Below are 15,998 nucleotides of genomic sequence, written 5' to 3'. Positions count from 1 at the left end.
CTTCTGCCCTCTCAGATCCATTGGTTGTCAACATTCATTTGAAACATTTAAATCTCCCTAAATGAAGTCAGATTGAGTTGGCCATGCTGCAGGAGAAAGAATTAGCAGAGAGAAGATAATGCTCGTGATATAAAGCACTTCCTGGTGAGAGAGTAATGAGATGCAGTGGGTACCTGGCACAATTTGCCGGCTACGTTGCAGTAAACCTCATGGTTTGGAATGAGTTATTCAGTGACAATCTGCCCAAGTGAGAGAGGCTGGCATTACTGTTTGCTTAAAAAGAGGACAGGTGAGGAGAAGATTGTAGCAGCTCCTCATTGTTTTGTGCTCTTCTAAATACATTGCCAAATATTCTTCATATCGAACACCTGTGCCACATGCGCTCTGGCATGTGGCAGGTTACCCTGGGTAGGGTAGAGGGCCCAGCAGCCTTATCTGGGGTCCTGAGGGCCGGGGAAGCTGCAGCCGTGGTGCTCCTGCAGCTGCAAGCATGGCTCCGGCCTGCCAGGCTCTCATTCTGGGTGGTGCACGTGCGCCGCCCTGCTTTTTTTCTGTGCAGGTTTTTTTGACCCAAGGATCTCCCGGGGTCAAAACACTGCAAAGTAGCGGCAGGGGCACACCTGCATGTTTGGCGTCGCAAACAGGTCTGCAGTGCCCCGTACCGCACAGCCGCGCTCGCCTGGAGGCAGCCTCAGACCAGTTAGCTCAACATGCCGAGAAAATGAGTCACCAAACCATACCTGTGAACCTGGTGTAGGTCTCTCACAGAAGGAAGGTCACTCACGTCTACTCTCTTCCCCGCAGACCGCAACACTTAAACACCTAAGTGATTTAAGAGCCTGAAATTCATTTTCCAAAAGGAACCTATGCACTTAGGAGTCTCATTGAAAGGCAATGGGATTTGGGCTCCTAAACGCATTGAAAAGGGGATGTGGGTTGCCAGTATACTTAGAGAAGATTTTGGAAGGTATTTGAATACTTATCCATGCTAGCTCTGGAAAGTGGGCCAGAAAGAAAAGGTGATAGTTTCAGATTTGACTATAGCTCCTGCTTCAGAACATGTAACTTTGCCTTTTAGGACTTTCCCACGGATTTGGGGGCCACCCTTTTGTTCCACACTTACTACACCAGTAAAGCACGGGTGTCTTACCTTTGCTCAGCCAAGGCAGTTATGTCCTCTGCAGTAGTAAGAGGTGGAAGAAAGTTTTGAAGAGGCAGGACATGGCAAAGGATGAAAGCTGCCTGTCACTTCCCTACTCGCACTAGGGAAGCATGGCTGCAAAGGTGTGAAATCACAGGGCGCAATGTTTACCTTGCTCAGAGCTGGAAGGATTGAGACGGGCTAACGGTGGCTTTGATAACCTGGTTCTGTAACACTCTTGAAGGTTAAAGAAAATAGGAAGCTTACTGGGGGAACATAACATTTCATACCAACAGGTCTCCAAAGAAAAAACAAACTCTTCGACGACACAATTTCCCAAGGTATTCATCTTCAGAGAAAGCAACAAAGATATGAAGTGTAAAACACCCCCATAATAGAAACTGCCGGGCCATTTACCTCTGTAAAGCTGCAGAAAAGTAAAAATTGGCCAAGTCTGCACCAGTATTCATGAAACCCAGAGGAAACACGCAGCCAAAGCAGAGCAAATGAGCTTGCGCACACACACTGGTAATGCTCAATAAATATTGGAAAGTCAGTCTTGTTGGGTGGAAAGCTTCTGCTACCTATGTAAGCAGCCAGTTCAGATAACCAGGACCCTGGGCTTTCAGTGCCATCTATTTTATGCATAAGCTGAACATGCCACCAGCGCAATCACTTGTTAACCATCCTTCACACATACACACACCCAGGTTTGTTCACAGGAGCGAAAGACTGAGAGCCAGCACAAGGCCTATGCATGCTCTTATACCTCTTTGGAGGGTTTTCCAGAATGATGCAGGCCCCTGCACAGACAGAAAAGTCTCATTTAGATTTGACAGTCCACAGTTGGAAAGGAGGTTTTTGTGCATGGCCTGTGGTGTTGAGGCCTGCAGGTGACGACATGGGAATCCATTAGTGTCTGTGACTGGGCTTTTAGCACAGTGAAGCTATGTGACTGAGCTTCCTACATACTATAATAAATAACAGCAACTTCCATTCTTTTACCCGAAATGCAAATAATTAAATTCATAGAGTCATAGAAAATGAGGGTTGGAAGGGATTGCAGGAGAACATCTGGTCCAACCCCAACTACTTCATCCCAGCCAAGGCTTTGCCTACCTGGGTCATTTCTATGGAGTCCAAAGGAGAAATCTTTTATCCCAGAACCTTCAAAGGAGCTGGAAACACTGGGGAACCCACAGCTCCTGAGTCTTTCTTTGAAGGGCTCAGTTCCCTTGGCTTAAACTTATTCCTGATTCAGAACGTAAGTAACTTTGGTACCAACTTTAATTTAAGCCATAATTGTTCCCGTAAATTAATACCGACATCTCTGCTATTCTGATCTGTGTGCTCAACGTTTCAGCTGGACGTGATTTGTTATCCAACACACATTGCTTATGGATGCCCTCCTTTTTTTTTTGCCCGCGAGTCATTTTCATTCCAATGACAATTAAGTATGAAAATGGGTAGTTTAAAACTGTTTAATGCTATCTTCAGACCTTATCAAACTCATCAGAACAGCACAGAACATCTATTAGGGGAGCTGATAAGACGGTGCCTTTCCTTTTAATGAAAATCTGTATAGGAAAATCTAATCGTGTTGGGTTTTTAGCATTACATTTTTTTTCTAAACCTAATTTATCCAGTCATTTGCTAGCTACCACTGAAAAATATAATGAAGAATAAAGCCCAGGCAACTCTTCTAGGTCACTGGTTCAAATCCAGTTGTGTAATGATGACTGTGTGTGTGTAGCATGTCACCCCCCTGGGGTCTGCCTGGATCCTGCTTTCCTTGCCCCTCTGGCTTCTCAAAGTCCCACCCTGTTGTCTGGCCTGCCATGCCCTGATGTTATGAATGGACAGGGAGGCTGCCCCTGGGGGAAAGGGGGGCTTTGGGTATTAGACCCTTGTCTGGGCTGAGGCCCCTTGGCTCTGGCCAACTCTGCTCTGGCTGGGCACCTCTGCTTGAGGTCCACTGTCTCAGGACTGTGGGCTCCCAGGCCCCACCTTTGGCCCCACCTTTGCAAGCTCTGGCTCTGCCTTCGTGGGCTCTGGGCCCCTCGGCCCCTGGACTTGTGTCCCCAGTCTTTGCTTTCTGATGCCACAGTCCTTCCAGTAACAGCAGTGCTAGACCCTTCAAAGGGTCAGGTGCAGGGCCTGGGGTGCCTTTGGCACTCTTTTCTGTGGTGTCCTCCACCCCTACAGCCACAATCCGGTCCTCCGGTATTTAAACACAAATTAAAAGATATGAGCATCTCCTTTCAAACAAAAAGTTCCCCACCCTGGGTTAATACCACATCATGGCAAAACTACCACGCAAGGCCCCAAAATACTAATCTTTGGTTACCTGGTGGTCCAGGAGATCTCTGCATCTTGGAGTCCTTGCTTCTTGTCTGCTCAGGCCCCGCTCCTCCTTGGAGCTCTGCTTCTTGCAGTCTGTAGGGCCAGACTATCTGCCTTGCTTCAGGCTGTGGGCTTATATATCTCTCTCTGGCTTACCTGGCCCACTAATTCTGCCCTAGGCCTGTCAGTCACTGGGGCAGATGGGCCCTTTCTCACTATCAGTTTGTCCAGGAGGCTGGAGCCAGCCAGCAGATCCTTGGCTCCCTCCCTCCTTCAGTATGTATTAAGCAACAGTGTATATTACGAAACAATCAAGGCAGCTGCTAAAAAAAAAATGCCTGTTCGCTTTTAACATTAAAATTTGGAGGAAGGGGCAAGAAAATCCAATTTACAACAGTTTTGATTTTGGTTCACTAACTTTTGATGCAATGCAACAAAACAACTTAGGACAGATCTTTATTGCAGTGGCTTGCATGTGTTATCGGGTGAAGTGGCCTGCTTTGAGAATCTGGAGTTGTGCATTTCACAATGATGGGAAATGCAGTGCTGACACAAATGATTATAACACACTGCTGTGCAGCCAGCTGCAGAGAGCTCAGCAATGCTCAGGACCTTTCTCTGGAGGAATACTTGGGACAGCACAGATAAGAATAACATGCTTCCATATTCAATTACTGTAATTACACTCCCACAAATTCATTTAGCAGGAGGTTTAGATGTTTATGGCTAGATTTATAAGTCCATTAGCTTTTTGGTAATAATGGATGTTTACACCTCTCACCCATTAAACGTCAGCCTAGGATCTGTATGAATTTATGGAAAACATAAATGTGATTGGCTTTCCTTGTAAAATTACACCTTTTGGGCATATGTGAGTGTCTCTGACTCAAAGCTTTACATGCCGGAGAGCTCTTGAAAATACAAACCTCCATATACTTCAGGTCAACAGTGATACTGTTATTTCAAAGGAGGGGAAAAATCAAAATCCAGATGGACACAGCCCACCAGTTTCCAATGTTGTTTTTTGGACTCGAAGGATTCATTTTTCTGAGCACCAGGTGGCACTGATAAAACAGGACTGAAAGTACTATCTCCCATTTCTTTCACTGAGCAACACACTCTGTATTGGGGTTTATCCTCATCTTTGTAAAACCAATACAGTTCCCAGTCATACTAAGGGCTGTACCCTCCCGCCCCTAATTTCACTGAGCAGTAGCTGACACAGCAAGCAGCCCACTGATTTCAATGAAAATATCCAAGGAGTAAAATATTTCTTACTGGCCATGTGAGTGAGAGATCCTGACACAAGGTAAGATCATCAGTAATGGGCTCTGGTACTAGACTCCCTCACAGGCTGCAAACAGACATCTCATTTGAGCCGGTCCTGACTGATCCAAGTCAAGACTTGAGACGAAAGAGGAGCAGCACAGCCCTTTACACATATAGCCCTTCCAGATTGCCTTGCTGCTCCTCTCTCAATGGGGCCAGGGAGAGCACACAGCCTGTCAGGCTTGCCCCTGGAATGACTGGCAATTAACTTAAATGAGCCACAATTAACTTACAGACATATGCAACAGTGTCTGGGAGGAAAAGCAGGAGCACATTTTATCTGGCATGCTTCCCAGGTATTTAAAGCATGACAATGGACTGTAGGATCCCAGGACAAAAGACCTTCTCTTTGGAGAAAAGCTATGTTTGTTCACACCCACCTGGTCAACAGTTCAAAGGGAATAACTTAAATCAGATTTATTGAGCTAAGGATACATTTACAATCAACTAGCCAAGTAGTTCCTAAGAAACATGACTTTTCAGCCCTTCTCCGCATATCTTTAGATCCAAACCCACAGGCTAATGGAAATTCTCCTACAGCATATCTTAAGAAATACGTGTGGACTTTAAGGGCAGCTAATGCAAATTGTCATTGCTCCTGCATTTCAAAATAACAAGATACAAGCAAAAGTGGCTGCCATTCATTGGTACTTCCTGATATATTTGCATCAGCAGGCACTTGAGTGGTAATTTGATGTCTCTTTTGCCAACTGTCAATTATGCCATTATTTAGATAGTGTTCTTTGTATGCATTACACTTTCTAGATAGATACAAGGCAAGGTCCCCACTGCCAAAAACTCACATAATCTACACTAATAGCACAATACAGATTACAACCCATGGCAGGTTCAAGAAATGCAGCGGGAAAACAATGATAAATAATAGCATTTTAGTTATTGTTACAGCGTTCGATAACAAGGGTGGGGGGAACAGAAAATCCTAATAGGAGAATCTCTTACCTTGAGTAATTGAGTTGAAGCATCCATTACAATAATGTTGCATCTTTAGGTGTGCTAAGCTAGGTGGCTTTATACTTATTGATGAGTTGTTATAGAGTTTGATGCCTGATGCAGAAAAAGCAGTCTTTGTACCATTTACATCCCTTATTAGTTTAATGAGCTTGGCTCTATTCCTAGAAATGAGGCTGCCATTTTTGCTGTCTCTGCTGCTTCTGAACATCATTAAATTGGGGATCTGTGGAAAAAGACACGCCATCAGTAAATGGATCGACTTAGGAAATTGCATGTGCTCAAAAAGTAACTCTACTCTCTCCTGGGGTCATCAGCACAAAGGCTATGACTTTGATTGGTTTAAAATGAATTGAGTCCTTCCGCCCCTAGAAAATAGCACATACCCCATCCCTATGAACATCTTCCCATTGCAAACTTCTAGACAAGGAGGTCATCCCATGACCTGCTCACCATCTATTTGCTTTGATACACCAGTTTGGGGTATGTACTGGAGATAAAAAAGATGGCTTCTCCAGAACCACTTCTTTTGCAATATTGGCTCTGGCCCAACTGACAATTTTTAGGCACTCTCTTATTATTGCAGTCCCATAAGATAGTAACTGGGTTTCTCAGACTCTGCTTCCTGTCCAATCCCAGAAGGTAGTAGTGGGCAAGAAATAGTTGCTGCCGATAACGGTTTCAAAAGTAAAGTGATGCATGTGTCCACACTCCATTTTCAGAAGGGACTTAAATATTTAAAAGTGTAAGTCTCATTGAAAATCAGTTGGATTTAGACTGTGAAAAGCCACAGCCAGTGCTGAAAATAGAATTTAGGCTCCTTGATCACTAACTGCTGTTTTTCAAAGGCGTTTAGAGACCTAACCAGTTTTTGAGAAAACCTAATAGGTGCCTACCTGCATCTCTATGTGCCTTCAAACTCCAGCCTTTACATACTTTGGAAATTTTTACCTGTAGCTTGAGCTTGAGCTAAAATGGAGATTCTTATTTCCCTCGCCCCTGGTTAACTGAATAAGGGTTTTTTGATGACTGCCAACTTGGCCGATGCAGCAAAGGAGATGAATTACCACAGCTTCTCAACCTGGCATAGAAGGGGTCCTGTAAGCACCCCAGGGGATCACACAGGGACAACACATCTATTAAAAAAGCGCTAAAAATGTTTTAAAACACCATATGTAAAACTTTTTGTAGGGCTGCACAGCTTGTGCTAGAGGGAGGTGAGAGGCTGTAAGTGCAAAAGCCCTTGTTGACAGTGTGTTCCTGAGGATATGAAACAGGGGGGGAGGCAAGCGGATAAAGGAGAAAAAGGGGCACTTGTTCGAAATACTTGTATTTTTCTGCTTCATATATTTTGGCATGTAGCACTTCTCTGATCTCATTCAAGCTGGATATTGCACACCTTAGTTTATACATCGTTGTAACCCTGTGCTATTGCACAGACCAGCAATGGAAGCCTGCAATTATCTGTATTCTCCCTGTGATCTGTGCAGGGAGCTTTTGCTTTTTCATGTTGTCTAAAGGGAGCCAACAAAGTTACTATATATCTTTTACAACCCAGCGGCAATGAAAGTGGAGCGTGCGTTTTGCTGTCTCTGTTGTAAAAGGTTAGGTGTGCAGGTCACAATGGGTACAGATCCTTTACCTGCGCACAGCAGCTCAGGCTGCCTGGCTGGCAGAGTCATATATCCTGGACCAAAAAAAGCAAACAGACACCAATAATATAAGGCTCTTGCTATCATCACAAGGAAGTCTCTGCTCTGTCTCAGAACATTTTGGGTGCAGATTATTGAGTGATATCACATCATCCACTACTGCTTCATAGATTTTAAAGGCCAGAAGTGAATGTTTTGATGATTGGAGCTGACCTCTGGCATAGCACAGGCCAGAGATTTTCACTCACTCATTCCTTCATTACACCCAATCGCTTGTGGTTGAATTGGAGCATCTCCTTCAGAAAGGCATCCAGTTTTGATTTAAGGGCTCTGAGCAGTGGGGAATGTCCTCCAATCCTTGGCAAGCTGTCTTGATGGCCAGTTACCCTCACTGTTATCCAGTTACCCTCCCTGTTAGCATTTACAGATTTAATGCAAGTTCTTCTTGGCACAACGTCCTCTTCTTCTTCTCTTGCTTGTCCTGTCTAAACAGCGTCGCTGTTGTGGATCCTGGCTCTTGACTGGCTTTGGTCATGTGTATCAGTGGCGATGCGTAGGGGGTGCAGGTGCACCCCCTGAGACCACTGGTGCACACCCTGACAGGCTGCACTCTCCACTCAGGCAGGGGTGGGGTGGGGAGGGGGGCAGGTGGGAGCGCCGGTGCCCCCCAGCGAGCACCAGCCAGGGAACAGGAGCACTGGATGAAGCACCATGGCCACTTCTGGGAGTGCTGCAGCTGCTTCCTGGTCAGTATGATCAGCCGTGGGGGACCCTCCCCCCTGGTTGGCAAGACTGACCATGGGGGAACCCCCAGTTGACGAGACTGGCTGGTCGCTGGGGTGCAGCACATGCCCCCTCTGCCCCTCCGACTAAGATGGCACCAGCTGCCCATGATATTCACCTTCTTCCAACTCCTTCTCTCGTGTCCCTGTCCACTATATCTCTCCATCTCATCTTCAATCTTCTTTATCCCCTTCTCCCTGGTAGTCATTCTGGTACCTTCTTTTCCTACATATTCTTCTGGACTCCCTTGAACATACCCATATCATGCCAGTTTTTCCTCTTGTACTTTCTTAGATGCCCTCTTAGTCTTAGTCTTCCCTCTTGTACTTTCTGGCCCTGGCCTACCTTTACCAATCCTCTGATGTAAACATTCCTGACTTTATCCATCTTCAACACATCCACTGGAGCACGCTCATCTCTGTCGCATTCAGTCTCCCTTCTTGAGTTTTCCTCAGGGGTTGTGTCTCTGCTTCGTACAACAGAGCTGGACGCATACGTCTTGTAGACTTTCCCCTTCAACTTCACTGATACTCTCCGGATCAACTAAAAGCTTATTTCTCCAGAAGACAACTGTTTAGAAAATGGGTTGCATGGATCTTGATGCCATATTTTACCGAGGCCCTGAGTGACAAATGTATAGAATATAGCACACTTCTTCCTGGGTACAGCCTATGTGTAGGATCTCAGTTTCATGCCACATGCTATCATCACAAACAGCTTGATTGTACTTTACACTAAAAGCAAATGAAAGAGCAGGAGACAAACTACACTGACTGCCAGAGCAGTGTAAAGGAGCCCAAGTGTAAGTCAGGGTGAGGTCTTTTAGGTTGTTGCAAGCACATTGGTGTCCTGTGCCTCAAAGCTCAACGGCAGACAAGTTTCTTTGGGTGAATCTGATATCTTTTATTAGACCAACTTAAATAGTTGGGGAAAAAAATGTTTTTTAGCAAGCTTTTGGGTTTAAAAACCCTTCATCAGGCTGAGGAAGCCTCTGCAGTTGGTGTGTGCTCGTCCGGCCTTTTTTACTGGGAGCCACACAGTGGCAGCATTGCTTCGACAGAAAAAAAGAGCATTGTCCCAGATAATCTACAATCCCGTCGTACTTGAAGATTAAAAGTAATAAGGATAATAAAAAATTTACAAAAAATATGTGAAGGAATGTAGATTACACAACAGAAATTACAACAGAATATTTTTATCTTGGAAGCTCACAGTTGGGAGACTGGGGCAGAAGGGTGGTGTCTCCACATTTCTGACAAAAGCCAAGTCAGAAGTCTTAAGGAATAAGAGTGCTGCCTGCCTTAAAATTGAGCTGATCAACTAATTAGCTAGAAACTGTTTCTTAACCCCCACTGAGATGCTCTGCTATAGCCTCAGTTAAGTTTCCCTTAAGTTCTCAGGTCATGTTTGTACACTGTGATGCAACAAACTGAAACATTTCAAGGAACTTTTGCTCCAGACAGAGAAGCAAATGTGTGCATTTCACTTGCAATCTTTACAGTTGTGTGTGGTTTGTGAAATCAGGGCCATCTGTAGCAGCATACCCGCCCATCTTGGATTAACTGATTTCCAGGGTTCCTAGTGGAAGGAAGGGCTCATAGCCTGAGTAACCTGCGACTTAAATATTGTACATTGCTGTAGCTCCACTCTCTTTAACATTGTCACGCCTGATTTATACCGGTGCAAGTGAGAGGGGAACAGGCTCTCGAGTTTGCTTGTCGTCTAGGCTATGAACTGAGTCAGATTTTAGGAGGAGGCCAGATCTGAAAGGGAGCTTGCTGGATTTTCACCAACTAAAGAGCTGGCCTATAGAGTATGAAATTCATCTGGATATGAGACCCCGAAAACTTTTTCATTGTGTAATACCAAATTCAGGAGCTAAATCCTTTACTAGTATACGCTGGCTTGGTAACCTTAACTTTGGTAGAGTCAAAGAAACCTGTTGATTGATGCCCGCTGGGGACCTGGCCCAGCATTTGAGAAGTCCCTGGGATGGGAGAGATGGTCTATGGCTAACATTTCTTAAGTAGCCTCAAAATCCAGATATCTCAATCTATAGATGCTCAGCTTGAGAATCCTTAGGACCCAAGAGTGGATCCGGAGGGGGTGCAGTGGTGACCACAGTCCCCTTTCCGACCATGCCACATGAGCAGCAGCCAGGGACTTAAGTCCCAGAGAAGGTATGCATGCCCCACTCCCTTCCCCTCTGTGTTCAAAGCTGCATCCCCTCCCCTCCCTATCCCATTCTTCCCTCCCCAGCCTGCCATTGCTGGTGTCTGCACTGTTCTGGGAGCAAGGATAGCTCCTGTCTGCCCCGGCTGGGCTCAGTCCGGGATCACGGCAGTGGTGGGTGTATTCCCCCTCCGTGCCTGATCCCCCCTTGCAGGGTGCTCCCCACCAGCCCAGGAGTAGGTGTGGGGAGGGGGGTCATGCCCATTTGCCACTGCTGCCGTTTCCACAGCCCCAGGTGAGTGTATCCGCTCTGGTGTGAGGCAGGAACTCCTCTTGCCCCTGGGACAGCATGGATACTGATAGTGCCGAGGAGGGGCCAGAGAGGGGAAGGGAGCGGACATTCTTCTGAGCATGGAGGGAAACTGTGGGGAGAATGCTTACGTCCCTCGGGATGCAAGTCCCAGGGTGCTCCTCCTACGGCATGGGAGCCTGAAGGGGTGCAGCCACCTCTGTCATGCTGGTTGCTACGACTGCACCCCCCTTTATAAAATCCTGGATCTGTTTCTGTTAGGACCCGATCATCAAAGGCCCTAAGCACCAATATGACCTATGAAAATCCTCAGCATTTCTAAGAAAGCACGTCCCTTGGGGCTAGTGCTTCTACTAGGGCTGCTTTTTTTTGCCACTCAAGTGGCACAAAGTGACTCCGTTTTACGAGGAGACTTTCCAGGTGCAATAGAGCTGCGATGGCTTGTGAGCAGTCCTTCAGGCATGGCTGGAGGCCCTCTGAACTCTCTCCATTCCCTGCTGCTAGAATAGGCCAAGACTTGCTGTGCATGAAAAAACCTCTGGCTTAAAAATCAAAATGCCTATTCTCCACTGCATGTGTTTTTAATCTTGCTGTACGAAACAAGTACACGAATGAAATCCCATCCTTCATTTCAGTGCCTTAAGAGTGGACCAGTCTCACTATTCACAATTCCCTGCAATCCTTGATGCTGGGATTATCCAGATCTGAGTATTCGGACTCTACAGGAAGTAACTCGATATCCAAGTACCTAGTATCAGGATAACAGATGAGAAGGGCTGTTTTGCATCTCTGGATGCCAACTTTTATGTGATGCATGGAAATGCCTTAGTGGATACAGCTGAAACACTCACCGTGCTTTAAGGATCAAAGCTACATTCTTAGAGAAGCTTTCAGAGCTTTATCCCTTCTGTATCTGTTCTCATGGGCTATGGCAATAAAAATTATGCCAATTAACTAAAAGGAGCACTTTGAAGTTTCATGAAGCTTGCTCTATTTTCTCTCCTCCCCATTCCCAGTTTGGCAAAAAGGAGGCAGATCTGTATGAACTTTGATTTTTCTAAAGGTTAATCCCATAAGCGGCTCAGCAAAAGTGAAGGACAACTGGGGAACGCAGTTACACCAGATGAACAGATTTAGGGAACATATTTGTGGCAGAAACTAGGGACTTATTTGCGAAGATCCCGATTGCTGCATTAATCGACATTATTCTTAGACCGTGACAAGAGAAATGTTTTGTCACCAACAACGTTGCAGTTGCATCCAGTCCATCTGTGGGTATTTGTGCTGTATGTTCAGGTCCTTTTTGAAGTTTTCTCTGCATCTGTAATCACTAGAGACTTGCTTATTTTTTAATGGATGCTGTGATGCCAGGGAACAAGATAATGCTTTCATGAGAGAGGTGCAAGTTTGGCATATGAGTACTACCATCTGTTTCTGAACTCTGTCTAAGTCCGCAGTCCATTGGTGTGCCCTTGGGGAAGCTTTGTCCTTTTTTATAGGGCGCTAGAGAAAGACAGAGGAAAAAGATCAGAAGGTGAATAGGTATCTCTCTCTGTCAACAGCAGTGGCGCTTCCTCTTGGGAAGGGAAAGGAAAGGCAAGGCCTATTGATTGTTGTTGCCCATGGCAGATGTAATCTTGTTCTTAGGTTGGTTTCTTTTCTGCACCAGTGCCCTTCTCTGCTCCTCACTCCCTCATCTTCTGTTCTTCGAGCTGCAAAAAATTCCTCTCCTCTCCTGAGGAGCAGGCTCTTGCCTCCTACAATATCTTCAGCATTGTTTTATGGCATTTGATGGAGCCACACTGCAAGATCTGGCTCCTTCAGTCTGTTCCCAGCGTCCATTCAGCAATGGCATTTTGAAGATATTAGAAAAGAAAGAAAATGGGTTAGAGATTGACAGAAAATACGTTTATATGAACACGGAAGACTTCAACAAAGTTTTTGCTCGATCATAAAAGTTAAATTTGAGAATTAAAACATCAAAAGTCACTGGATATCATCCCCATTGAAAGACAGCTTTTCAGTGGGGTCATTACATCCATTAGCATGAGGGAAACTAAGATGGTTAGCTGGCTTAGGGAGATTTCTCCTTTCCTTTTTGGGGGTGGAAACCTGCATAGGTAAAACTTTTGTGAGGGAGCTTTATAAGTCCTTTGTCCCCATAGGAAAGCTTTTGTGATTTTTATCCCAGTATCAGACTAGCTCTTTTAAATGCAACTCCTCCAGGGCTCCGAAGCATTGCAATCTCTGATTACACCAGGCCACGGAGGCCTTGGGGAAGCATGGACTTGAGGCCTTCCTGGTTAAGCAGGAGCAGTTAGTGGGCTCCACTCACCTGCCACTAAAAGGTAAGAAGAGAAAGTAACTGGATGACCATGCACTTCCAACCATCACTACAAAGATTTTGCCTGGGTTTCAGGGCTGATTAACACTGTGTCTGGTTTTTGCATTTTCCAAAGCCAGATTTCCTACCCTTAATTGCAGTGCTTTCCTTTACTGTAATTCATACTGCCAATGGGAGAGAGAAGTTTGGAAATGGGAATTGACAGATATATCTTTCTGTCTAGGCACATGGTACTGGTAGTTATGTGATAAATTCTTCAGCGATATGATAAAGTGTTGGGCCATATGATAGATTGCACTGCCACATTACACTTTGTCCAGCAATCCATCTCCCCTTTGACGTTTTCTTATTTTTTTTAGATTCTCAAACATCTCAGTGGCTTCAAATAACGTTTTTCTAGGGATAGAGAAAAAAAATCAACTTATTGTGACATGCTTCCTTCCTTCACTCCGCTGTAGAAATTCACCTCCAGAATTGAGTTAGCCACAGTCTTAGGCTGGCCAATATTTGGAATACAGAAATGGTTCAGACCAGTAGTCTATTTAATTGTCTACTCTGCCCTGACGGGAGAGATTACCGAACGCTTCAGGTATCTATTCAGTCCTTCTTAAATGACAGGTTCAAGGTTTGCTATTTCCTGGCTTTACAGAACTAGAAATGGGAGATTCCCAACTTGTAGAAATGAAACCTTCCTATTTGAAAGTAAAAGTTGGATGTTTCTATAGGGAAAATGCATTATCTCATATGGAACTGTGGTACTTTTATTCACTATTGGAAGGTCTTAAAAAATTGAAGATTGAATTTATGCCATTTTTTTTGGCTGAATAAAGCTATGTTGCTAATATACTAGTAATCATATGCTGATCATCTTGTTCCAGTTATTATTAGGGCCATTTCACTTTTGCAATAGAAAGAGGTTCTGGTTTTGCAGGTGGAGGTTTGCCAGGAGTAGTCCCGGTCAGAATTATAACCCACAGTTAATCTTTTTAAAATCTGAACATTGCCACTGAAGCCTAGTCTTAGATCTTCTACGCTGTGTGGATGTATCCAGGTGAGAGGCCTGACTGGCAAATTTCATTTTCAATTTGGGATCTGTATCTGAAAATTCAGAGCTGGTTGACATTTTTTTTTACAATTTGAAATGTCAATGACTTTTAAAAATATATATATAAACAAGGGATATTACAATTAAATATTTTGTGAACATTCCCCCCTCTCATTGTTTTTGACCAAAGTCAGTGTTGGGTGACATTTTTCATCTCAAACTTTTGATTTTCCAATTTTGGAGGAAAAGTGGGAATTTTTTATCCTCCTTCATTTTGTATTCTTCTTTCTACTGACTTTCTGGGAAGTCTGGTGAAAGGTATGTGTCCTTTTTACTTTAGGCATCTTAAAGGGGCTTTACCTGTATCTGTGACAGGCCTAACACATACAGTTACTTTTAGCTAACACATAAAAGATTTCGTCATGTATCGCTAAACTCACTGGAAGCCTTGTCATTGACTTCCAGGGGCACAAGATCAGACCCAAAGAGAAGAAGCTTCCTCCTACAGCGTTGCTTCTGAAGGGAAGCACCGCAATGGCCAACTATGCTGACAGGCAGGATTAATTTGTTTCTTCTTGCAGAAGGAAAATCCTGCTTGCTTTCCATTTCTACACAATGAGAGGCAGCCTATTGATTTTTCTTTGCTTCTGATTGTTCACATTACTGGTTTGCTTTTAAATAATTGACAGAGAGATCATTCATTTTACAGTGCCAACATATTTTATGCCCCTTACCCCCCTCTTTTTTTTGTTTGTTTTGTTTTCACAGCTATACATCGTATTGATCACACTTTACAAACTGCAGTCCCTGCGTGGAAAAAAATTATTCCACCTCCCCCGCCCCCCTCTAACTTCACCATCAGCCTTTCAGCTTCTCAACTGAGGAACCCAAGACAAGTTTCAAACAACACTTTTAGTGAAGATCAGAAAAATGTTAATGAGAGGAAATGAACATTGATGAATCTCTAGAACTGAAAGCAGTATTGTGACAGAAGAATTAAAAATAATTCCTTGGTTAGGTTGTGCTGCATTAAAGGCACTGAATAAGGGACAACTGTGCCATAAAGATGGGAAGGAAGTGTCTTTGAACCCAGGCTGGATACAAGCTGAACTCACTGCTGTGCATCAGATCACCACTTTTAAACAGTCAATATACAACCAGACCATGTTTTTACAGTATGATAACAGGCCAATGGAAATTTAGGCTCTTACCAGCTTGTTGCCTGCAGGAATGCTATGAGGCTTAATTAACAGCTGCAAAGTACTTTGCAGTCCTTGGTTAACATATGCCCTAGAGCAGTGGTCTCCGGCCTTTTTAAGCACAAGATCACTTTTTGAATTAAAGTGCAACCCAGGATCTACCTGTGCGCAGGATGGAGGTGGCTGCTGCTGCGCTCTGTGCTTTGCGCCTGGCTGCGGCTGCTCTAGGAGCAGTGCAATGCCACATGCCTGCCGCCACTGGGCCGTGACCCCAGCCCACCCGGCGGTGGGATGCATGTGGCGTTGCATGGCTGCAGCTGGATGCAAAGCACAGCATGCAGTGGCAGCCGCCTCTGCCCTGTGCACAGATCGGGGGGCACGTGCCCCTGGGCTTCTGCTGGGGTGCACAGTGGCAGGAGCCCCCCTGCACCTCTGGACCTGCTGCCTGGGCTCTGATCATCCCACCACCCAGCCCAGCTGGGGCCCCATTCACCCCAGCCCTGCCCCACTCCCTCCCTCACTGCGGGGGCCTCAATCTGTCCCACCCATGCCCCTTCCCCCTCCTCCCATCCCTTCCCCCACAGACTTACCTGCTTAGTGGGGGGGGGAAGTGGGGGCAGAACCCCTCCCCTCCCCCCCAAAAATCATTTTTTCTCCCTCCGCCTATGGAGATGGTGGACTGAGACTGAGATTGCCTGTCAGAAGCTCCAC

The 15,998-nt window shown here is 45.2% G+C and overlaps 1 long non-coding RNA gene across 1 annotated transcript in view; it reads right to left on the bottom strand.

The window, feature by feature from the left end:
* Positions 1 to 637: 637 nt before the first annotated feature.
* Positions 638 to 15,998, bottom strand: part of LOC109293209 — a 47,541-nt gene continuing 32,180 nt past the window's right edge. Inside the window, exons 4-6 of the long non-coding RNA XR_002096266.1 lie at positions 5,774 to 6,008; positions 1,911 to 2,028; positions 638 to 1,568 (exon numbers count right to left, since the gene is read on the bottom strand). This is a non-coding gene — a long non-coding RNA (uncharacterized LOC109293209). The remainder of the gene's footprint in view (positions 1,569 to 1,910; positions 2,029 to 5,773; positions 6,009 to 15,998) is intronic.

Source organism: Gavialis gangeticus, unplaced genomic scaffold (genome assembly GCF_001723915.1).
Source record: "Gavialis gangeticus isolate Ggan-Ray unplaced genomic scaffold, GavGan_comp1, whole genome shotgun sequence".
NCBI classification, from domain to species: domain Eukaryota; kingdom Metazoa; phylum Chordata; order Crocodylia; family Gavialidae; genus Gavialis; species Gavialis gangeticus.
The sequence above is the reverse complement of the archived record's forward strand: the minus strand, read 5'-3'. Positions and strand labels throughout refer to the sequence as shown.